Here is a 26,775-nt window from a genome sequence, read left to right as displayed (position 1 = left end):
TTTGTGCACCACTGTTTTCTTAATCCAACAGGCTGCTTATTCCTCCTAGCGCTTAATGCCCGCGCACGACGTCAAGGTCAGAAAAATGCGCTTGTTTTGACATCACTTCTGTAGACTATACTTATCTATACTTCGCACAAAGAGCTGCAGAGCTGTAGCGCCTGTAAAAACGCAGCACGCAGCACGCAGCTGCATCTGAAACTGCGGCTTTTGCGGCTCCCGGCCCTATGACGACGACTCTATTAGTGGAATGTTATTTATAATGGTGTTAATGCACCGCATTTATGCGGTTAAAATTTTACGTAATTTATGAGACCTCAAAGCAGTTATAGAAGTGTGCAGTACAGTATGTACTGACCAACCGGATAACAGGGAAGCAACTTAACGTGTTATAATTACAATTTATTTTAGCAGTCCTTAAATCCCTACATGATATCTCTTCTTGTCCTCTTTTCTGCCATCGAGGTCCCTCTAGCTTTTTGTTTTGCTTGCTTGGTTATTTAACAACGCTGTGTCAACTACTAGGTTATTTAGCGTCTATGAAATTGGCGAGAGCGAAATGGTATTTGACGAGATGAGTTCGAGCATTCGCCATATATTACCCGACATTACTCTTACAGCTGGGGAAACCTTGGGGAAAGAAACCAACCAGGTAGTCAGCTGAAGCTGGATTCGAACCTATGGCCAAGCAGATCGGAAGGAAAATTTTATACCACCTGAGCTACTCTGTGACTCCTAGTACCTCTAGAATCGTCCTCTATCCCTTCTTTTATTCAACCTAAAGTTGAACGGTGCCTTTATATATTTTATACTCGACCATGCCGAAATATAGTAATTATACACCTGGTAGCAGCCCTTTAATGGACCTCATTAAAGTACACCTATTCATTAAAGTTCAGTTGTTCAGCCAATGAGAAATCACCATTGTACTGATTGTACCATTATAAAATCGCAAGTATCGATTATTCTCGGATATGCAATCGAAAGACAATTAGCGAAAAGTCACGGAGGCTGGAAATCCAATATTGTCGCAGAAGATTGTGTTCTGTTACTATAATAGTTAGCGTTAATTGTAAATAATATTCAAATAAATTCAATTTGTCATCTCGTTTTTCAATTCTAAATCATTTTCCAGGTTATATCAAGCCTAATGTTCAAGTTATTCCTTAGATTATATCAAGGGCAATGACAATTCGTGTTTCGGAAAAAAAATCAATACTTTCGCGTCTGCGCACATCTCACAATTCAGGTCAGTTCCGTTCCTCACTGACATAACCATAACATAAATACTTATGAATAATTTGAAGTTAGAAATATGGTCGAGCATAAAAGGTCGTATGAAAATTGACTATAATGGTAATTAAGACGCCCGTATGAAAATTATGAAACTCGCTTGCGCTCGTTTCATAAACATACTCGCATCTTAATTACTACCATTATAGGCTCGTTGCATAATGTACTATTCATCTTCTACTTCTGTACAGAGGAGTAGACATAACTGTTTGCTCCGTCTTCACAATGTCTATCAAGTCCATCTTCTCATCAGGCGACTTACATCTCTTCTTCCTTTAGGAGTCTAGGATTATACATCTTAACTATTGCTGATACTCTTGTATCTGATGTGTTTCAGACTAAATCTCTATTCCACGCTTTCTCATTATAATAAATATTTAGCTAATGAAGCATATTATATTAATTTCTTATCTGTTCTTTCTTCTGTATGCTTTTACCTTCCTAAAAAAACCCATTTCAGCTTTTAATTTTGTCTCCTTCTCTAACAACTCACGATTCATTTCTATGTGCTATGGCAGTAACATCCACTACTTTATAAGGCTTTATTGTCGTAAATTTACGTGTATTGTTTCTTTAAAGACCTGTCTCTTGTTCCACATATACATTTCAATTTATTCGCAATATTATTTTCTATAACTTTGTCAAATCTTGCATTACTTTCAAAATAATCAAAATGTGATATTTGCTGTTTTAGTTTATTGCCGTTTACCATTTTTGATCGAGTGGAAAATCTTCCGTGTTGTTTTCTCTGTAGCGTAAGGCTTATCTTGTTGCAGTCATGATCTCTTCGGCCGAATGAAATCTACGCCCACGTAGGATTGTTTTCATGTGGGGAAAGAGAAAAAAATTGCATGGTGCGAGATCAGGTGAGTGTGGAGGGTGTGGCAAAACGGCGACCTGTTGTCTTGCAAGTTTCTCTTGGACAAGGACAGGGCGATGTGCAGAGGCGTTGTCCTTTAACAACAGCCAATTCTTCCTACGCCAAAGCTCAGGAAGTTTACGACGAATTGAATCGCGTAAACTGCCAAGGATCTTCTTGTAGCGGTCTTTGTTTAGCCTACAGTTGCACCTTGTGGGGTGAATTCCATGTGAACAATTCCATTTGAATCGAAAAACAGTTCAAGCATGATCTTATGTTTTGACCTGTTTTGTCGTTTTTTTTCTGTCGTGGCGATAATGGCGTTTTCTAGGTGGTGGATTGTCGCTTCAGTTGCGGATCGTAAAGGATGCACTATGTTTCGCCTCCAGTTACGATCGCTTATAGTGCTTTTGCTTAATTTCTGACAGAACTTGACGTTTGCCCGTTGCTCAAACTGCGATATACTCCATTTCTGACGCGCGCATTCAAATCACCGCCACAACAAAGACCGTAGTTCTCCTTATACTGTATACACACAACTGTCTCTATCTGAGACGAGAGACTAACTGACAAGGTACCATACCACGGCGCCAAATATCCGCTCTAGTGCACCACACCACCACTATGCGCCCTGTCCCAGAAATTAATGACTGTACCACGTATTATATTTCCAGGTACACATTTTTGTGCTTTTTAAAACTATTCACTTACAAAAAATGCAGAGAGATCCTACTATAGCTATATCTGAAAGGGGAGAGATGAAATTGTTATTAAGTAATGAATTTGTATATCATAAAACACCATCTGGAAAGCAAGGAAAAGTTTATTGCGAGGAAGGAATTTCTGCAAGAAGAATTTCACCATCGGCGACGGGTTAGTATTTCGAGTGCTTAACGGTGACGAACTCTCATGCTATTCTCTTCTGAACAGTGATGAGACAGAAGAAGAGTAAGTAAACAATATATTATGATTGCAGATTAATATCATCCAGAGCTCCTTTAATCATAAATTTTACGAAATTAACTGCAGGAAGTTTCTTACGGCGGTATAAATGTTTTGGCAGATAGGTGAAATGAAAAGAAATCAATTCGAAGGTACATGAGACGTGGTGAACTCCCAATTACGATATCACTAGAATATCTGTTTGAGATTACCGACATGTAAAAATAATTCTTTTGCTTGAAAGACATATTATTTCACTCATATCTAGAGACGGCCGGGCAATTTATTATGTTTGGCACGAAATAAAAGTTCCATTCTTTTATTAAACATCACGAGTGACTTCCAGATGGCACGTTCAAAGTTAGCCCTCTATTATACGTATATTCATAGACAATAATGCATTTGTACGCTAGTTTTATTAATTTAATTAAGCTATTGCTAACAGTTCCGCTATTCGGAATTAATCAGTTTCGAAAGATTAACTTTCGGAATTTGGTTTTCGGAAGCTTGAAAATAGGATTACGTTTCCGGAAAATGTACGTGAATACAATTAAGTCCTATTAACAATTAACTTCCACGCCCCAAGCAAGATTTTAACTCTGAAACACGGATTTTTTACCAGTGTTTCAGCCTAAAGCTTCGGTCATTTATACATCAGGATCAGGTTTTTCAAATATTAAGTGGGAGGTAAATCATTGGCATGCAAAAATTTAGTGAAATTCATTTTTTTCTCAGCTACTAAAAAATCTAACTGAATAAAACTTATCATGCTTATTACACCAATACATGCACTTTATAAAATACTATTCAGAATAGTAATATAGCTAATAAATACCTGTGAAAATAATATAAAATTTACATTTTTTACAACCGTAAAACATTTACATCATAAAATACACAATTAATTAAATATCTACACGATTATTTTACTGGAATGTTTTAAAGACCCACTTCAACAACATATTCTAGAATCGTTTAACTGTTTCTTCAACAAATATTTTAATCGTTACCTTCTGTATTAAATTTTCTAAAATTTTGGTTAAGAAGAACATATTTCCTGAAGGAATACGTAAAAGATCCTAGACTATGTTGTCGATGTAGGTCTTTAGAATATTTCTGTAAAGGAATCGTACAGATATTTAATTAATTGTATATTTTATTATGTAAAAGGTTTACGTTTGTAAAAATAATGCAAATATGATATCATTTTTATAGGAAATTATTTGCTATTTTAATATTCTGAATAGTGTTGTATAAAGTTTAACGTATTTATTTATTTATTTATTCATTCATTTATTTATTTATGTATTTCATCAATTATTGTTCACGTCATGGCGGATTAGATGTGTTCCAGTTCTTAATCCGCCATCACTCTCTATACAAACATTACAAGAACTACTGCATATTGAACCTATAAGTATCCTCTGTTTACAACAACAACAACAACAACAATAATAATAATAATAATAATAATAAACTAATAAGTATAGCTCTTGTATTTAAAAGTCTTACTTTAGCCTTTTCAATTCTATACTCAATCTCTTAAAAATTATTCTGTTAACTTCATTGACTACTTTTCGTAGTTTCTTATCGTGTCCGACTACTCAACATTTATAATTCCATATCCATTAGAGCTTTGACTTTCTCTTCCCATCTAATTTTAACTCTAAAAGAAATTTTCCTAATTTATGCAGACTGCTGGCGTTAAGGGGGCCATTCATTTTTTATAAGCTACTATAGCGTTTATTTGTAGAATTTTTTTTTTATCCACCCAAGTGTTTCTCAAATCATTCGTTGCCTGACACTTTAACGCAATATGCATTGCGTCTTCAGCTAGTCCACACAAAGGACATTTATCCTTCTCTACGTTCCCTCTCTTATTCTTGAGTCTCCAGATACCTAATCTCCACCATGCCATTCCTGTTCTCTCTTCCCTTGAATTTAGTCTAACATATTCTTCCTGTTCCCAAAACTGCTTCACATCCCTATAGTATTTTAGTGATCCTAGATCTTTAATATTACTAAAAATATCTAAGTTTAACGTATGTATATTAAGCGTGAAAAGTTTTGTTCATGTAGCTTTTATGGTAGATGAGATATAAAGAAAATGAATTTCACTAAATTTCTGCAGGCTAATAGTGTACCTCCCCCTTAAGGGACGTAAAAGCGCAGTATGGAAGTGACATTTTCATCATGATAGAGAAGGAAACTATTCTTGAGTGCTGCAAATATAAAACAATTATTTCGGACATCTTGACTACAAAAAGCAATCGAGACCGAGGCTTTCAGTATACATAAACAAGACCTGCGTGCCTCTGAAAGATGCAAAATTAATTCTAAAGTATCGTGCAAGAATAAAAAACACGACTTGAAAAACCTACGATACCAAACTAAACAATTTCGTTTACAAAATTCGTGTTTAGGATAACAACAGGGCTATGAAGACAACTTTAATAATAACGATGTTGTCGAAGAAGAAGATAATGATGTTGTTGATAATGATGACGATGACGACTGAAAATTCTGTAATGATGACGGTGATGATAGTTATTCGGTGATTTTTATGACGAAGATGCTGAGGGCAATGCTTATAGCTACGACGATCAGAGAGTTTTACGTTTGTCATTCTAATGCTAGGCGCTTGAACGAAACGTCGTGAGCAACGAACGACTACAGTTTTCACACATTACTTTTCAACAGCGGCAGATCGAGTGCTTTAAGGGGTGGAATACTTCTCGACATACATCCTGGCTTCTAAGGACGTCGTGGGCACTGAAATGGAAAGATGTTCAAGTTGGATATGTATAGAAAAAAGTTCATAGTGGAAGAAAATCGAAGATTTGGCAAATGTGCACCAGTATACAACCAACAAAGATGTCACCGTCTGTTTTCAGTATAGCTTGCTCTAATGTCGCAGCTCAAACACTCTGAACGCCCATTACATTACATTAACACGTATTATGTGGCATTAACCCTCAGTGTTTGGCAATCCATTAAGGCACATCAGACAACAGAATGTCAGGGACACAGAGCTCTGCTCCATCGATTTGTGTCCGGAGTTATCTTTGTGTGTTTAACGACGACGAATCAACCAGACAGGGAGTCGGTTTTCCGCTATGGTGGATAGTGTTCGAATTTAACAGTTCAAATGAACTTTGTGATTGATAGAGATGGAGCTGAAATTAGATTAAAAGTGTTTACCGATTCACCATTACACCATTGCTCCACAATGCTCACTCATTTCCACAAAAAAAAAAAAACTGGGAATTAACGCACTGAATATTTCCCCAAGGGAAAACTGTAACGTAGAAGCCATTCGGTAAACAATTGACAGAGCAAATTTAGAAATATTGATGCCCATCTTTCTATATATGGGAAAATAATGATGATTAAGAATCGCCTAACCCAAAATGTGGGGTCTCTGATGAAGTTGGTCAAAGGCAGCGGTCTCCGTACAATCATTTCCTCTCTAGTGTCGACTGAGGTGGCGTACACCGCATGCTTCAAATGCCCCAAAGAAAAAATCATGGTGCGTTACGTCGGGCGATCGCCCTGGCTATGTACGGTCTGTGAGCTAGATTTAAGGGTAAATTGTCTCTGTTTATTATGTATGTGTAAAGGCCAGTTTGTCCAAGTAATGTTTAATTTTGCTTAACGAATGTTAAATTAACAGTCTGTTTATTTTTAACTCTTTGTTAATGTATTTTCCATTTGTTCAACATAATTTTGTTTAAGGTAACCAACACTTAACTATAACGCCTGTTAGCACTATTTTAACTACTCAACAGCAGTTGTTAATGATTCTACCCATGTAAGACAATTTTTGATTGGCTAAAATATTAATCTTTAAATTCTATATTATAGAGTGAGTCATGAAATTTGCATAAAATGGCAACCTGTTATAGTAGGCCACGCTCCATAAACAAACAGTTGACAAATGAAAGTTATAGGTGACGTGCTGAATAATATTTACGAAGTAAGGTTATATTTCCTCATTGCTATTATGGATACGAAATACGAAAGAAATAAAATAACACTGATGTATTTAAACAGTCCAAAGTATTTTTTAAATGTTATATTACCAGTCATATGCTAAACATTCCCTACAGAGAGACACAAAATATTAATTTCGCAACTTCTGTTCGAACAGCTGTGGAGACATCGGCCATATTTAACTAACTGTTAAACGAGTTAACTGCCCGAAATCCTATATTTAAAATGAACAAACTGCTAACAGTCTGTGAAATCAAACTGGTGTTGAAAACATACAATTTTATTAGTTAACAAACTTTAGAGTTTAACAGTCGTTAAATTTTCTAACAATACTTGGAAAAACCAGCCATTACTGTTTCATTGAAGAGTATGATTCCAAAATTTGCTGAGTCCATTTGGTCATTTTTATGATTTATACATACAATTGATTTTTTGATATTACTATCATTATGTTTTAAGCTTATTTTCTTCCAAAAGAGCGCCAATCCTTCTTTAAAAGTTTGTGTTATTGTGCATGTCACTTGAAAACTCGCTGAGTCCATAGACTGGTGGATAAAAAAACTAGTCCAGTTCTTTCATTAAAAAGGACTTAACGCGTTTTGGGATCACACTCTTCAATTATTCTAATCACTATTATTTTTATTATCACCATAATCAGTATTACCCCATTATTTTATAGGGAACAACATTCGAAGGGTTCAGAACCATAGTGGGCCAAGCGCCATATATTAAAAACGGAGAAAACAAGTGTTAAAATTAAATTATTACCATAATATAATGAAACATACAGCAAGTAATATAAAGTATGCTCATTAAAAGTAAATGGTTATTCAATCTTCATTAAACTATGGCATTCAGTTAACTTTAACCCTTGCTGTCTCCGTTTTTAACAAATGGCGCTTGGCCCACTATGGCTCTGAACCCTTCATTCGTACTACACATGAACGAGTCTGAGTTACTCTGTTCAATTTTCTGTTGTCCCACTTCATTTTACTGTGACGCAGTAGTAGGATTTCTGATCAAGTGGTCAACAGTCGCAAAGCCACGGTCAAGACAACACATGTTAAAAGGAACAAAATATCCAGAAACAGTTTTGGGTATTTCACTATTTCTCTCAACTTATCTCTCACGTTTCGTGAGAATATACAGGTGTCATCATCTGGGCAATTTGGTGCGATCCACAGTCACCTACTCTGCTTGTCCGTGCTCAGGCGCTTTGAGTACCCAACAACACAGTAGATGACCGTTCAATTCGTATCAAATTCTTGATGATAGAACTTGTGTGGAAATGTTAAGTTCCAAGAAACAGTGGATACCAAAATATTTATTTCTGAACACATTACCCGTGAGAGATTAAAAGTGCATAATCTGCTCATAGTCAATTGTCCGAAGACAAGTTATATCTTCAAAGGCGACGCCGAAGAGCATCACTCATCAGACAACTAAGCGGTATGGCAGCCAATTCCTTTACCGCTCCATTTCATACATTGCTGTCTAGTAACGTATTCCACTAATCAGACTTCAGATGTATACAAACAATAACTGTTCTTCCACTGACACATCTCGTTAAGTGAGATAAACTGTTCCGCCGATGTAGTAGAATGCGTTTGAGTCTAAAGAAAGTGACAAAATATTATAATGTAGCCTGCTGTTGTGATGAGAATTCAAGCCCCCGCATGCCGGTGAAGCATCATGTCACAAACACGTTCACGTCTGAGTATTTCTGACAAAATAAATATTATTCAACGCCTTGAAAATTGTGAAAATATTAAGGATATTTCTGGAGAGTTGAAGCCAATTTTATTTATCTATTTATTTGTTAATTAATTGCTTTACTTACTCAATTATTTACTTACTTACTTGTCCGTCCGTCCGTCCATCCATCCATCCATCCATCCATCCATCCATCCATCCATCCATCCATCCATCCATACATCCATCCATCCATCTATCTATCTGTCTATCTATCCGTCTGTCCGTCCGTCCGTCCGTCCGCCTGCCTGCCTGCCTGCCTGCCTGCCTGCCTGCCTATCTATCTATCTATCTATCTATCTATCTATCTATCTATCTATCTATCTATCTATCTATCTATCTATCTATCTATCTATCTATCTATCTATCTATCTATCTATCTATCTATCTATCTATCTATCTATCTATCTATCTATCTATCTATCTGTCTGTCCAACTATCTACCTATTTATTTATTTATTTATTTATTTATTTATGCATTTATTTATTTATTTATTTACTCATTAGTCGCAAGTGCAAGATAAAACATCTTATATGAAATAGTTAAATTTAGAAATTATATTAAAATTGTATATTTATATGTAAGTTATAAATTGCGTCATGTAAGGCTTCAATGATTATAATGTGTGTATATCTTTCTTTTTTGTCTGTGAACTATAATAGATATATCATAAATAAATATTTATTTACTTATTTATTTACTTCTGCATTTTATAGATATATTCTAGGAAATAAAAGTAACCTATATTAACTTTGTATCAGATTCACTTTTCATAATGAATTAACAACTCTTAAATACCCATTCTCGTGTAATAAATTTTTACAGTCCATGATATTCCTGAATTTTCATACCGTACCTAAACATGATGCTTGCCGATTGCAGGGACTTGCTCCGCGTGTTATATCTAGGTAGGTAAACATTAGCCTTCACCTATATCGGCGGTGCAGTGTATCGGCGGTATTGATAAAAATTGTACGTATGAGCCAGAAAGTCAATCAGAGATAAAAAATCACAGTAAAACAGTTTATTTGTGTGAGGAAGAATAGAGCCTAAGTACATCGGATGTGTAGCAGGGAGCATTGCCACATTAATGGCAGAACAGCGAGGGCTGATATATATATTTGGAGATATATTGTTATTCGCGTTGTTATTCCGACTATAATTTTCATTATTAGTGAAAGTCGGAGATAATGGAGGAGTTTGCAAGTAAGAACTAATCTGTGCAAAATTTCGTATTTCTGGTATCGCTTTCAGCCGGAGGTTACGCCTCCAGTCTGTTGAAATAATAATCATTATCCTCAGCTGCAGCATCTGCGGTTCTGCAAGTTAATCCCGACAAATAAACGAAGAGGCGGGAGGTGCGATTGCCCACTAAAACTTAATGCTGCAAAACATTCAGACGGATGTGAAATATTGCTGCCTGCGAAGTAACACAACCACGTCTGAGAATTTCGGTTTCCTATGTCCGATACAAAATAATCCTCAGGCTTGAATATTGTTTACTTTAAATTGTGAATCCTTCAATTCCATACATTATTTAACACTATAAACAAGCATGTTGCTTGCGGTGATACTTACAGTGGTAAGAACGCTAGACAAGAGATCCGATTTTCACCGATTCGAGGCTCGCCGGAGGCAATATAAAAACAACATATTTATCTTACCATAAATTCCTTTAGAAAAAAAGAATGGTTAGTGGTACTTTTGAATTTACATCATCAGAATTGGCCCCGGTTACTAACTGCCTGTTATCTTATCATGGTATATAATATAGTATTTACTTATTTACTTCTAAGGAACCCGAAGGTTAATTGCCGCCCTCACATAAGCCCGCCATTGATCCCTATCCTGTGCAAGATTAATTCAGTCTCTATCATCATATCCCACCTTCCTCAATTCCATTTTAATATTATCCTTCCATCTACGTCTCGGCCTCCCCAAAAGTCTTTTTTCCCTCCGACCTCCCAACAAACACTCTATAAGCATTTCTAGATTCGCCCATAGGTGCCACATGCCCTGCTCATCTCAAACCTCTGGATTTAATGTTCCTAATTATGTCAGGTGAAGAATACAAAGAGTGAAGTTCTGCGTTGTGTAACGTCCTCCATTCTCCACAATATAATATAGTGTGTAATAAAAATGTGGGGTAAATCTTCAGGAATTCATTCCTTATAAAAGAAAAAAAACAGGTAGTAACGGCATGGGTTCGGAATCGCTTAAGATAGAGTCTATACATCGAATTAATCTGGGATTAATTCCAGAGGGGAAAAGCAAGCAAATCCACCCCCCGCCACAAGCCGCACACCCCCAACATGGTACAAATTAATCCCATCCGAGCAAAATCAGTCTTATTAGATATAGGCCTACAGAAGATGCTTTTCTTGGAAATAACGAAACCACAATTTTTGGAGGCTTCTTTTATTTTCACCAAACTGTACTTGGCAGAAAGGTTCGTGATGTACCCCTACCCAATAATAATAATAATAATAATAATAATAATAATAATAATAATAATAATAATAATAATAATGTGGGGTAAATCTTCAGGAATTCATTCCTTATAAAAGAAAAAAACAGGTAGTAACGGCATGGGTTCGGAATCGCTTAAGATAGAGTCTATACATCGAATTAATCTGGGATTAATTCCAGAGGGGAAAAGCAAGCAAATCCACCCCCCGCCACAAGCCGCACACCCCCAACATGGTACAAATTAATCCCATCCGAGCAAAATCAGTCTTATTAGATATAGGCCTACAGAAGATGCTTTTCTTGGAAATAACGAAACCACGATTTTTTTAGGTTTCTTTTATTTTCACTAAACTGTACTTGGCAGAAAGGTTCGTGATGTACCCCTACCCAAAAAGGCTCGATTTTCTTGGTCATTGCTACTGTGAGACACCGTGCAGTCTGACTATGAAATCACTCACTACTGGTCTGTCACCTCTCACCGCAGTTCAGCTATCGTGTGACTCCTGATGAACATGACGTCATTCAAAATGCGTTTGCAGAGATCGTAAACAAACCTCTGTATACATATACTGTATTTTTTCGAAAGTGTTTATATAATGTGGCATATCTTTTTAATGGTTCAAGATAAATACATAATTTTAGTCTTTAACATTCTCTGTACGTAGAGGATCATTTTGGCGAAAGAAGTTTTACCGTAGGTCAATTTGTAATGGAGTTAGTTCGGCTCAAAATTTTATTAATTCTTCACACAAAGAAAATATTAATATTTTTTTACAAAAAAAAAAGAGGTTTTTCTTTGGGCCCCAAAATTCGACTTTCATTTTTGAATTATATAAATTGCTGAGTTTACTCCCAAGAATCATGTCACCAAAGTTTGAATGACATGGGCGGGAATTTCGCCATTCTTTTCACTTCCCCTCTTATGCCCAGGCCTGCCATGGAGCCTATGTCGTGAAGATGAAGATGAAAGTCGAAATTCCTTCTTCTTCTTTTTTTTTTTTTTTGCTCTAGGGATTAAAATATTATTATGATGTACCGAAGTACATATGATATTTCCGTGCAGAAATTCTGCGTCATCATATGATGAAAGATGAGTGGAAAAGAGAAAAATTCCCTCCGGCACCGGGATTTGAATCCGGGTATTCAGTTTTATTTGCTGACGCTGTATCCACTAAGCCACACCGGATTCCCATCCCGCTGTCAGATCGAATCCTCTTAGTTTAAGTTCCACCTCTTGGGTTCCCTCTAGTGGCCTATCCTCACGCTCTGCGTCATATTATATATATACATATATATATATATATATATATATATATATATATATATATATATATATGACAATAGCACAATGTCCATACTTGTGCAGAGGTGCACTCGTTTTGAGTTACTAACTGGCCGGGATCCGACGGAGTAAGCGCCGGGTTCAAATCCCGGTGCCGGAGAGAATTTTTCTCTGTTCCACTCATCTTTCATCATATGATGACGCAGAATTTCTGCACGGAAATATCATATGTACTTAGGTACATCATAATACTACATAATATGCGAAAGATAATCACTTTGTGATTTAAGACGGCGCTCACTCCGTTGGATCCCGGCCACTTAGACACTCATAATGAGTGCACCTCTGCACATGTGTGGACATTTTGCCACTGTCATACATCTATGACACAGTGCATGAGGGTAGGCCATTAGAGGGAACCCAAGAGGCGAAACTTAAACTGAAAGGATTCGATCCGAAATCAGGACGGAAATCCGGTGTGGCTTACTGGTTAGAGCAATAGCACGTAGAGCTGAAGACCCGGCTTCAAATCCCGGTGCTGGAGAGAATTTTTCTCTGTTCCACTCATCTTTCATCTGGGGATTAAGCTAAATAGCCTGTTCTGGCATGTATCGCTTCATAGATCTAACTCGAAATTATAAGATGAAAAAACTACTTTTAATTTGACCTTCAAACATTAGTCATTCCACACACAAGAGAGAGAAAGCTGCTCCCTGTCCTAGAATAGCGGTTCGATATTAAATACCACCTGCGAACATGAGGGCGTGATAGAGGCATAACAATGATGAAACTATAGAAGGAATTATCACGCTAACGCAAATAATTACGGGATTATTGCGGCGAACATCCAGCAATCGAATGGGGGTAAGAGATACTTTGATCCAAAGCTGGATGTAATTATTGCAGTTAATGCTCAAGAAACAGGTCACCTGCACTGTTTATAACAATATGATATTCTGTAATTTCTGACACGGTCTGCTACACCCTGTTGCTTGCAAATAGAATTTATTATCCATACTTTAGGCCTGTAATAGGGAAATAAATATCCTACATATAGGCCTAATTCAATAAACAATAAAGTTCACACCTGTGGAGTAACGGTCAGCGCGTCTGGCGGTGAAACCAGGTGGCCCGGGTTCGAATCCCGGTCGGGGCAAGTTACCTAGTTGAGGTTTTGTCCGGGGTTTTCCCTCAACCCAATACGAGCAAATGCTGGGTAACTTTCGCTGCTGGACCCCGAACTCATTTCACCGGTATTATCACCTTCATTTCATTCAGACGCTGAATAACCTAGATGTTGATGCCGTAAAATAACCCAATAAAATAAGAAAAAAACAATAAAGAGTTTTGGAGTCAATGTCAATTACGTTATATCGTTTCTAATCCGCTTATTTATTGGAAACTTGAATACATTTTTACTTCCTAAACCAGCTTGCTTAACTTGTCCTTTTATCTAACTTACATATCAGTGGGGATAAAAGAGGGAGATTAATTTGATTATGACACTTTTACTACGTCATACTACTTTTGACTAATAAAACGGCATAAAGGACATATTTCAACCAATCATGGCCGCTTATCGCACAATTTTTTCGCGGCCCTAGGAATTGTTTAATTTTATCGCGTCTCTAGCATTTGTTTCTTTGTTTGCAACATTTCAAACTGCGCCTGGTCTGGACGTCAAAAAAAAAAAAAAAAAACAGAAAATTACAAAACACTCTAGTCGATGCACAGCAGTTTCAAATATGACTTGCATTGGCATTCAAGATCAAGAATTAATAAAGATCACTGGTCATACCTATACATCTTCCCTGAAATCCTATTTACAAATAAATGAAGAGCACCATTCGGAAATCCTGAATAAGTTGAGGAATACACCATGTATATCAACGAGTTGCACTTCTTTTACGCACACGTCTAATATAAAACACTAACACCAACCACTAAAACATTCAAATTTGAAAATTGTACTTCCAATAAGTTGTTTCTTTTAAAATTATTCATGTTTGTTTATTATATCATCATCGTTAATTAAAACTTTTCTTGGTTATTTCATCATCCCTAATTAAAAATTTTCCAACATTTGTTTATATTATTTAGGTTATGTTATAGCTTCTGCTATATGATATTATGGATAGTCAGAGATTGTTTAATACTAAGATTTATTGAAAATCATCTGCAAAGTGACGTTGATTACTGGGATGCGGATAATTGAAGTGGAATGCAGCTGTTTTAATAAAAATGAAATTGAATCAACAAAGCCTTCTTGACTAGTAACCGTCTACAGAGTTCAATGGAGATTCTATAGTTGGCACACCTGACAACATCACATTATTATAACACACCACTGCCATCTAGCATGCATCTAGAGTAATATTTGTAATGTTGAGATGGTAAATAATACATTAATTGAAGACAGTTGTATTTTCGTAAGTCAATTAATATTTTATTGTATTGGAGTACTTCGTTACTTCTAATCTTTGTATACTTTCTTCTAATCGTGTAATAGTTAATTAAATCCCACTCGAGTTTTGATTTTCTCTAGATAAATCAAAACCTCTAGTGAGATTACTGTTGATTATTACACTTTTACTACGTCATACTACTTTTGACCAATAAAACGGCACGAAAGGACGTATTTCAATCAATCATGGCTGCTTATTGCACGATTTTATCCCTTCCCTAACATTTGTTAAATTTTATCGCTTCCATAGCATTTGTTTTTTTTTATCACTATCATGGAATTTGTTTCTTTCTTTGCCAACATTTCAAACTGCAAATTCTTTACGGTACTATAAAACATGCTTTGTGATCGTAATTTGTTTTCCGCATAGATAGTTCACTGAAAGTGGCGGCTCCGTTCAAACATTTTGGTGACGGTAACATTAGTGAAACAGAATTTTAATAAGTCAATTAGTATTTATTTATTTTATTAGAGTACTTTATTTCTTCTAATCTTTACATACTTTCTTCTGTTTTTATCACCTCCCTACCAATTGTTTCTTTGTTTGCCAACATTTCAAATTGCCAATTCTTTACGGTACTATCTGAAAAGATAAAGAAGAGGGTAATATAAAATATGCTTTGCACAATGAGATTAGAATCAATTCCTCCTTTATGCACTTCACTCAAAATCCGTTCACAAAATCTACTCGTAAGGACTAGATCACCCGATTTGCGTTCTTGTAGAAATGTAATTTTATACGATTTTACGTTATATGACTTCATAGTTCCCATGAGAATGTTTCGGAAATTCAATTTTCCTTACAGTTAGAAAGACACCAAAAAGAATTTAGGAGAATATTTCATCCAATGTCCAGTGTCATCCAGGGTTTCTTCTGTGACCAATTTACGTTTCCTTTTTCGTTCCTTATCGTGAACATTTCACGTTTCACGAAATGTATTAACCAAGATATGAATCATAAAATGATCTGAAACTGGAGAGCTAGGAATTTATCTTGAAATAATTTTCTGGCAGCACTATCAGATTCAGTACGAGCATAAATGAACACTAGTTGTGAAATAGAATAATTGACTCTATTATTTCCCAGTTTACCATTCCTCTCCTAGCAGACCGCATACAATCACAAACAAACATGTGTGTTTAATATCCACTCAGCGCTCTGTATTTCCCATCGGGCATTTATTATTTTATTTCGGTGAAATTGATTGGATACCGATTTTTCTCGAACGCACAGTTTTAAGTTGTTATTTCCCCTATACTGAAGTGCTCATAATTTCTTTGAATTTCCGTGTATCAGAATTCCTGTGTTAAATTCTTTTGCAAATATTTAATTCTTGCAAATCAAGCTTTCAGGTATAACTCCCTGTAAAGTTGATTTGAACAATTTCGAGAGAAAAATTGTTCCGGGGCCGGGTATCGAACCCGGGACCTTTGGTTAAAGTACGAATGCTCTACCAACTGAGCTACCCGGGAACTCTACCAGACACTGATCCAATTTAATTATTTAATTCTTGTATTATTATTATTATTATTATTATTATTATTATTATTATTATTGAGTTTTTATGTCAGCATTATTAATAATGCCATTTGTTAAGATATGTATCATACAATTCTTGTCAATTGCATATCATTACAATACTCATATTATTCCAGGCTTCATTTTTTAATTAACTCATTGATCTAATTTTAATAATTATTTGTCCATTTATTTGTTGCATTTGGTCAATTGATTAATGTAGACTATTCCATTATTTCAATTATCTCATTGTACTAATTTTATAATTATTTATGCTATTCTACTCTGTTGCATTTGATCAATTATTGGTGTAGACTATTATATTGTTTGTACTTCATCTCACTGCCATTTTCTGTCATTCATTCTCATCATCATTTGTTGTTTTGTTCTGTTTTGTATCGTGCTAAACTGTAATTGGCCTTGTGCTGTTGTTTTGCACGTTAATATTCTAAATAAATAAATAAATACATACATAAATAAATACATAAATAAATAAATAAATTATTATTATTATTACTATTATTATTATTATTATTATTATTATTATTAACAAAACGAAACAAAAACGTACTTCCAATATGATAATGTTATGCTTTCAGAGTCACAGAAGATGTTCAAAATGGTGACCATTCACATTAATGCACATTCGAAGGCGTTCCCCGAAAGACAGTATGACTGCCCTGCATGTTGCTGGCTGAATTGACACAAAAAATCTGTCGAATGCGTTGCTGCATGTCGCCTGGTGTTATCAGAATGTTATGGTACACACTGTCCTTTGCAGTTCCCCACAGGAAGAAGTCTAGTGGCGACAGGTACGGAGAACGTGCAGGCCACTGTAGTGGATTGTGGTGTCGACAGTTGTTGTGGTTTGTTTACATGTTAAGACAGCAAACACACAACACACGACGTGTACGGACGTCAGTCGTCTTTCGTTTTAGGTAAGTAAAGGCACAAGATGAATGGGGCACCACAACAAACGGCACATTCTGATGGCATTCATTTTGCATTTTGTTGTTATTGATTGGGAAAGTGACATTATGATACATTTTTTAACTCGTCTTAATGTGTGTAATCAATGTAACATGATTAAAGTACGTAGTGCTATTTGAAAAATTGATGACGTCACGTGTATCTTGTTACCATAATGTAGTTACATGCACCAAATCTCTACACTCATGTTAGCCCCTCATTCTAACATAACTCTCAATAACAAAAATTCCTATATCTATCCAAACAAAAAAGTTATAATAGGCGCATAAGATAAATGGGACACACTGTATAGCCTTTGGATTTTTCACTAATCCTTCCATTTGTTACACTGGTATTTCCATCCCCAAACTATCACTCATTACAAACCGGCGGTCAAAATATTGAAAGAAAGGATGGCAGAAGAGCATACTTGCTAACCGTAATGTTTTACATTTTTGTGTCGAATTGTGAAGTGTTGACAACTGTAAAAAGAGATCTTGCCTCAAAATGGATTGAGAGAAAGGAATTTCTGAAGACGGATTGTGATGTAGTTCATCGTGATTGTTGTAATAAAGGCGTAAGTAATTGTGGATTTTGGGACGCGCGATAGCGTCGCGGTTAAGATGTAACAATGTAAATTCGGAAGGTCGCGAGTTCGATTCTCGATGGGGACAGGTCATGCGAAAATGCGAAAGACTTAATATTCGACGTCAATTTATCCCAAATTTCCTCACTTTAATTACGCACCTGTCATTTCTTGTGACGTAGAAAGGTTATTTTCTTTGTTCAAGAACGTGCTGCAGATAAAAAAGGAACACCGTCGTTGTTCCTGCAATAACTCCTGTGTGACATATTTTTCGATTTTCAAATTTTTGCTCTATTATATAACTTAAATAGCGATACCGCAAATAATAAAATCTCCTATACTTACTTACTGGCTTTTAAGGAACCCGGAGGTTCATTGCCGCCCTCACGTAAGCCCGCCATTAGTCCCTATCCTGAGCAAGATTAATCCATTCTCTATCATCATATCCCACCTCCCTCAAAGCCATTTTAATATTATCTTCCCACCTACGTCTCGACTTCCCTGAAGATCTTTTTCCCTCCGACCTCCCAACTAACACTCTATATGCATTTCTGGATTCGCCCATACGTGCTACATGCCCTGCCCATCTCAAACGTCTGGATTTAATGTTCCTAATTATGTCAGGTGAAGAATACAATGCGTGCAGTTCTGTGTTGTGTAACTTTCTCCATTCTCCTGCAGTAACTTAATCCCTCTTAGCCCCAAATATTTTCCTAAGCACCTTATTCTCAAACACCCTTAACCTATGTTCCTCTCTCAGAGTGAGAGTCCAAGTTTCACAACCATACAGAACAACCGGTAATATAACTGTTTTATATATTCTAACTTTCAGATTTTTCGACAGCAGACTGGATGATAAAAGTTTCTCAACCGAATAATAACAGGCATTTTACCATATTTATTCTGTGTTTAATTTCCTCCCGAGTATCATTTATATTTGTTACTGTTGCACCCAGATATTTGAACTTCTCCACCTCTTCAATAAAATCTCCTATAGCCTATGTAATTATATTTCTTTGTTACGAAAATGTAAGAATTCACAGTCTCCTATGTACGGCTGCCATAGGATGAATAAATGTGTTCTTTTCTTCCTACTGAATAATGTTATATTTTGCTCATAGGAGTTACTGCAGGAACAACGACGATATGAGCTTAACTGAAGCAAGTTTTGAGAAATTAGTTGTATATTGTTTGAAAATAAAATATAAATGCAACATAATGTAGAAATCAATTTTGATACTGCATATTCTTACTGTTTTATTTCTTCATTGTGCATGTTCTGTCATACGATAGTGCATATTTTTAGTACATTATGCAAAGAGCCTATAATGGTAGTAATTAAGACGCGAGTATGTTTGTTTATGAAACGAGCGGACGCGAGTTTCATAATTTTCATACGAGCGTCTTAATTACCATTATAGGTAAGTTTCATACGACTTTTTATGCTCGACCATATTTCTAACTTGAAATTATTCATAAGTATTCATGTTATAGTTATCTAAGTGAAGAGCGGAAGTGATCTTCTAAATTGTGAGATGTGCGCAAACGCTAACGTATTGATTTTTTCCGAGGAACGAATGTCATTGACCTTGATATAATCTAGAGAATAACATGAACATTAGTCTTGATATAACCTGGAAATTGATTTAGAATTGAAAAACGAGATGACAAATTGAATTTATTTGAATATTATTTACAATTAACGCTAATTATTATAGTAACAGAACATAACCTTCTGCGACAGTATTGGATTTCCAGCCTCCTCGACTTTTCGCTAGTTGTCTTTCGAATGCATATCCGAGAATAATCGATACTTGCGCTTTTATAATGGTACAATGGTGATTCCTCATTGGCTGAACAACTGAACTATAATGAGTAGGTGTACTTTAATGAGGTGCATTAAAGGGCTGCTACCAGGTGTATAATTTCTACATTTCGGCATGGTCGAGCATAAAATATTTTATGCTCGACCTTGCCGAAATGTAGGAATTATACACCTGGTAGCAGACCTTTAATGTAGGTCATTAAAGTACACCTACTCATTAAAGGTCAGGTCTTTCAGCCAACGACGACTCAGGTTACAACTGTTCAGCCAATGACAGGTCAGCTTTCTACCGTTGTAAAACCGCAAGTATCGATTATTCTCGGATATGCAATCGAAAGAGAATTAGCGAAAAGTCACGGAGGATGGAAATCCAATACTGTCGCAGAAGGTTATGTTCTGTTACTATAATAATTAGCGTTAATTGTAAATAATATTCAAATAAATTCAATTTGCCATCTCGTTTTTCAATGTCTAATTTAATTTCAATGTTTTCTCTGTAGGTTCTTATGGCCTAGCAAGGTCAATGTGGACATCTGTTCCTCGGAAAAAATCAATACTTTCGCGTCTGCGCACATCTCACAACATACGGGACATTGCCTAAAAATTAATAATATCAAGTTAGAAATATGGTCGAGCATAAAAAGTCGTATGAAACTCGCCTATAATGGTAATTAAGAAGCTCGTATGAAAATTATGAAACTCGCTTGCGCTCGTTTCATAAATATCCACACTCACTTCTTAATTGCCTTCATTATAGGCTCGTTGCATAATTTACTATTGTAGTACATTGAAATCGTGCTTATAATGACGGATTTTTTTCACGTGAGTAATTAGTTGCTTGAATAACAAGTGCATCGAGCAATGATGTAGTAGGTGTCGAAGTAATTGTCTGGATTGAACCCCTGTAACACGTTAAAAGCAGAGCCCAACTCTAGAGCGGCATGACGACATGGAAACCGAGAGATGTTCGCTATAAGCGGGTGGTGTAAGCCTGCAGTACAAGGAAGCAGTTTGCAGCTCCGGCTGGGAAAAAAGCGGGGAAGCGTCCTCGTTAGAGGGGAATGCGCTCCAACACAAGTGAATTATGAGTTTTAAGCAGCTGGTAAGAAAATGGAATTCCAGATGTACACAGCGGGATAACACAAAGCAGGCAGACGATCAGTCATCACGCCGACGGCACGGCGACGCGTGGCGGGCAGGCTTGTTCACGATCGCAATCTGTCCTGCACTTTCTTCCTTCCATCTTCATTCTCTTACTTGTTTCCATCGGAATGTTCTTTCTTTTGTTTTACTCATTACACATTCTTTCGTCCATTCTAGCAATATTTCGACCTCTTTACTCCAAGTTCGTTCTTTCTTTTTTCTTTTAATCTTTCTCTCTTTCTGTCTGTGTTATTTCTGTTTTCTTTCTTTCCTTCCAAGTTCCCAATTCTTTCTTTCGATCTTTTTATTTCCTTCTTTCGATATTTCCAATTATTTCTTCCGTTCTTTCTTTCTTAGTCTGTGTTGTTTCTTATTTCTTCCTTTCTTTCGATGTTTCTAATTCTTTCTTTTGATCTTTCTAATTCCGTCTTTAAGTTATTTGATTGTTTGTCTCTCTCTCTCTTTCTGTCTGTGTTATTTATTTTTTCGTCCTTTCTTTTGACCTGCTTAATTATTTCTTTCGATGTTTTTAAATCTTTCTTTCGACTTTTCTAATTCTTTCTTAGGTTATTTGTATTTTTATCTGTTCATTTCTTTCCTTCTTTATCTGTTCTTTCTTTCTTTCTTTCTTTATCTCTTTCTTTCTTTCTTTATCAGTTCTTTTCTTTCTTTAACTGTTCTTTTTTCTTTCTTTATCTATTCGTTTTTTTCTTTATCTATTCCTTTCTTTATTTATCTGTTACTTTTTCTTTATATATTCGTTTCTTTTTTTATTTGTTTCTTTCTTTCTTTATCTGTTCCTTCCTTTCTTTATCTGTTACTTTTTCTTTATCTGTTCGTTTCTTTCTTTAACTGTTCTTTCTTCTTTCTTTATCTGTTCGTTTCTTTCCTTACCTGCTCTTTCCTTTCTTTATCTGTTACTTTCTTTCTTTCTTTATCTGTTCCCTTCTTTCTTTTTTCTTTATCAGTTCCTTTCTTTCTTTATCTGTTCGTTTCTTTCTTTATCTGTTCCTTTCTTTCTTTATCTGTTCGTTTCTTTCCTTCTCTGTTCGTTTCTTTCTTTATCTGTTACATTCTTCCTTTATCTGTTCATTTCTTTCTTTATCTGTTACTTTTTCTTTATCTGTTCGTTTCTTTTTTATCTGTTCCTTTCTTTCTTTATCTGTTTGTTTCTTTCTTTATCTGTTTCTTTATATATCTGTTCGTTTCTTTCTTTATCTGTTCGTTTCTTTCTTTATCTGTTCCTTTCTTTCTTTATCTGTTCCTTTCTTTCCTTATCTGTTTGTTTCTTTCTTTATCTGTTTCTTTCTTTATGTGTTCCTTTCTTTCTTTATCTGTTCGTTTCTTTCTTTATCTGTTTGTTTCTTTCTTTCCCTGTTCCTTTCTTTCTTTATCTATTCGTTTCTTTCTTTATCTGTTTGTTTCTTTCTTTATCTGTTACATTCTTCCTTTATCTGTTCCTTTCTTTCTTTATCTGTTACCTTTCTTTATATGTTCGTTTCTTTTTTTATCTGTTCCTTTCTTTCTTTATCTGTTTGTTTCTTTCTTTATCTGTTTGTTTCTTTCTTTATCTGTTTCTTTCTTTCTTTCTTTATCTGTTCGTTTCTTTCTTTATATGTTCGTTTCTTTCTTTATCTATTCCTTTATTTCTTCATCTGTTACTTTCTTTCTTTATCTGTTACTTTTTCTTTATCTGTTCGTTTCTTAATTTATCTGTTCCTTTCTTTCTTTATCTGTTACTTTTCCTTTATCTGTTCCCTTCTTTCTTTATCTGTTACTTTTTCTTATCTGTTCGTTTGTCTTTATCTGTTCCTTTCTTTCTTTATCTGTTACTTTTCCTTTATCTGTTCCCTTCTTTCTTTATCTGTTACTTTTTCTTTATCTGTTCGTTTGTCTTTATCTGTTCCTTTCTTTCTTTATCTGTTCGTTTCTTTCTTTATCTGTTCCTTTCTTTCTTTATCTGTTACTTTTCCTTTATCTGTTCCCTTCTTTCTTTATCTGTTACTTTTTCTTATCTGTTCGTTTGTCTTTATCTGTTCCTTTCTTTCTTTATCTGTGCGTTTCTTTCTTTATCTGTTCCTTTCTTTCTTTCTTTTTTTCTTTATCTGTTCCTTCTTTCTTTCATTCTTCATCGGTTCCTTTCTTTCTTTCTTTTTTTCTTTATCTGTTCCTTCTTTCTTTCATTCTTTATCTGTTCCTTTCTTTCATTCTTTATCTGTTCTTTTTTCATTCTTTATCTGTTCTTTTTTTCATTCTTTATCTGTTCTTTTTTTCTTTCTTTATCTGTTCCTTTCTTTCTTTATTTGTTCCTTTCTTTCTTTATTTGTTCCTTTCTTTCTTTATCTGTGCCTTTCTTTCTTTATCTGATACTTTCTTTCTTTATCTGTACGTTTCTTTCTTTCTTTCTCTCTTCATCTGTTCCCTTCTTTCTTTCTTTCTTTCTTTATCTCTTCCTTTCTTTATCTGTTCGTTTCTTTCTTTATCTGTTCGTTTCTTTCTTTATCTGTTCGTTTCTTTCTTTATCTGTTCCTTTCTTTCTTTATCTGTTCCTTCTTTCTTTCTATCTTTCTTTATCTGTTCCTTCTTTTTTTTCTTTCTTTATCTGTTCCTTTCTCTCATTCTTTAACTGTTCCTTTTTTCTTTCTTTATCTGTTCCTTTCTTTCTTTATTTGTTCCTTTCTTTCTTTATCTGTGCCTTTCTTTCTTTATCTGCTACTTTCTTTCTTTATCTGTACGTTTCTTTCTTTCTTTCTTCATCTGTTCCCTTCTTTCTTTCTTTCTTTCTTTATCTCTTCCTTTTTTCTTTTCTTTATCTGTTCGTTTCTTTCCTTCTTTCCTTCTTTCTTTCTTTCTTTGTGTTTCTTTCTTTCTTATTTGTTCCCTTCTTTCTTTATCTATTCCTTTCTTTCTTTCTTTATGTTTCTTTCTTTCTTATTTGTTCCCGTCTTTCTTTCTTTTTTCTTTCTTACTCTGTTCCTTTCTTTCTTTATCTATTCATTTCTTTCTTTCTTTATCTGTTTCTTTCTTTCTTTCTTTATCTGTGCCTTTGTTTGTTTGTTTTTTTTCTTTCTTTATTTCTTGCTTTCTCTCTCTCTCTCTCTCTCTCTCTCTCCCTTCTGTCTTTTTTTCTTTTTCTTCCTTTTAGCTATCTGCTAATTATTTCTTTCGATCCTTCTAATTTTGCCTTTAAGTTATTTGATTGTTTCTCTCTCTCTTTTTCTGTCTGTGTTATTTCTTTATTCTTCCTTCATTTCGATATGCCTAATTATTTCCCTCGATCTTTTCAACTAGAGGTCCCGGGATCGATACTCGGCCCCGGAACAATTTTACCATTGAAATTATTCCAGTCTGCTTCACAGGGAGCTTTATCTAAAAAAAGAATAGACTTGCTCACTAAAACCTGTCTTTTTTTTCCATGTCGCTTAGCTCGTAAATGAGGTATCGGAGAACATGGGTTGTTTTACGAAAAATGATCTTCAGTGCGAGATCCCACATTTTGTTTTAGAGGTCCTGAATCACCCTGTAGATATGCCAGATAATGTATGCATGGAAACGTACGAATGTTTTAATTGAATTTGTTGAAAACTGCATGCGCATGGAGTGTTTTGAACATCTAAAAATATAGTTTCGAGAAGGCAAATTCGCGAAAGTTTAGAACAGGGAACAGAAACAGTGCCATTAAAGATAGTTGACAATGGAGGGGATTCCCATCCCTAGGGCTAGGATTTTGATGACCTAAAAACCATAAAAAAATGTCCTAAAAACAATGCATTTATGACCTAAAAATCTTTAAAGTTGCTCTTAAAAATGCCCTAAAAATTGATCTTACATTCTAAAATTGGCTCAGTAGAGAAAGGAGTTTTGTGCTACTTAATATTGAGACTAGTAATTAAATTAAATTCTAGTACCAACATTTAAGTTTATTTAATTTTACATATTTTTTATCTAAGTGGTACACTTTAATTAATTATTTTACCTGATGTAGTTTCCATGTAGCCCTTCACAAGGTCACTCTTATACGGAATTGACAAGTATAGAGGAGTCTATATTGAAGAGATGGTTGGACTGATCCATTACATGGGGTGTACTACGTTAAAAGTGCAGTATTTGTGTAGAAAAACGATTTAAATATTATACAAAATAATGGGTATTAGCCACCGGCGTAGCTCGGTCGGTTAAGGTGCTTTCCTGCCGATCCGGAGTTGCGCTCGGGCGCGTGTTCGATTCCCGCTTGGGCTGAATATCTGTTGACTTTTTTTCGAGGTTTTTTCCAACCGTAAGGCAAATGTCAGGTAACCTATGGCGAATCTTCGGCCTCATCTCGCCAAATATCATATCACTATCACCAACTCCATCGACGCTAAATAACCTCGTAGTTGGTACAGCGTCGTTAAATAACCAAGTAAAAAATAAAGGGTATTAATGGACAAAATAGGTAGACAAAATATCAAAGGAAATAAACATTATTTTATATTAATAATGGGGATTTGTGGCCAAAATTAAATGAAAATGCCTCAAAAAGTCTGAATAACAGAAAAGATGTTCTTATTAGTTGAAACAGGCAAAAAATGCAAAAAAAATGTCCTAACAAATATGTCTGAAAACACTCAGTTTATCACATAACATATAAATACTAAAACGGCTATGTTTCTGGCTTACTAGAAAAAAGATGCAATTTCGTCAAAATCCTAGCCCTACTCATCTCCAAGACATTTTTACTTGGCTGTTTAACGACGCTGATTACTTAGGGGGGATGAAATTGGTGATTGCGAGATGGTATTTAGCGAGATGAGGCCGAGGATTCGCCATAGATTACATTATATTCGCCTTAATTTTGGGGGAAACCTCGGAAAGAACCCAACCAGATAATCAACCCAAGCAGGAATCGAACCCCCGCCCGAGCGCAACTCCAGATCTGTAAACAAACCTGCCTCCAAGACATTAAAGGATCTGCGATGTCTGTCGGAAATTACGGAACACAGCAACGTTTATCTTTATATAGAATTTAATCGAAATTGGTTCCTTTAAGCGTGCATCGCACGTTTCTTCCTTGTATAATTAACACGAGCCATAAACACGTTATCCTGCTGTAACAATGCAGAGGCATCATTGTAATAAATGAGTTTGGGGATGGGGGAAAAAGGAGAAAGTTGCGAGCCATAGATGACAGCGCTATTCGTCTCAATTACAGCGACGACTGTGGCCGGCGGGCACTAGTACGCTCGATCGGTCCCAAGGAACCGCACGCACAGCATCACGGTGCGCAGATAATGAACACAAAATGCACCACACCAATGTATCACCTCTGTGAGTTCCACCAGGATTGTCTTTAAGCATACAGTTCGTGATTTATAAACTTACAGTCTTACTAATAAACAGTGTATAGTTTTTATACGAGACTTATGAAGAGTTGAGACAGAAAACGTTACTAATAAACCGTGAATAAGCTATGGACGTATAAACAGGCTGTAACTATACAATGGCAATTGCTTTGCAGTAGTTATACGTGGTACAGTCATTAAGTTCTAATACTGAGCGCATAGTGGCGTTGTGGTGCATTATAGCTCATAGGTGGCGCCATGGTATGATACCTTGTCAGTTAGTCTCTCGACCCAACAAGAGACAGTTGAGTGCATGCACTGTAAGCAGAACTACGGTCTTTGTTGTGACGGTGATTT

General features: G+C 35.5%; 1 protein-coding gene and 1 non-coding gene across 2 annotated transcripts in view; both read right to left on the bottom strand.

Annotated features, from left to right (window-relative positions):
- Positions 1 to 26,775, bottom strand: part of LOC138707358 (cell adhesion molecule Dscam2-like) — a 1,214,496-nt gene that overhangs the window by 854,995 nt on the left and 332,726 nt on the right. The window lies entirely within an intron of this gene.
- Positions 16,457 to 16,528, bottom strand: TRNAK-UUU (transfer RNA lysine (anticodon UUU)). The gene has a single exon. It is a non-coding gene; the product is annotated as a tRNA-Lys (tRNA).

The sequence above is a fragment of the Periplaneta americana genome, chromosome 10 (assembly GCF_040183065.1).
Source record: "Periplaneta americana isolate PAMFEO1 chromosome 10, P.americana_PAMFEO1_priV1, whole genome shotgun sequence".
Classification (NCBI taxonomy): Eukaryota; Metazoa; Arthropoda; class Insecta; order Blattodea; family Blattidae; genus Periplaneta; species Periplaneta americana.
This window is presented reverse-complemented; position numbering and strand designations above follow the sequence as displayed.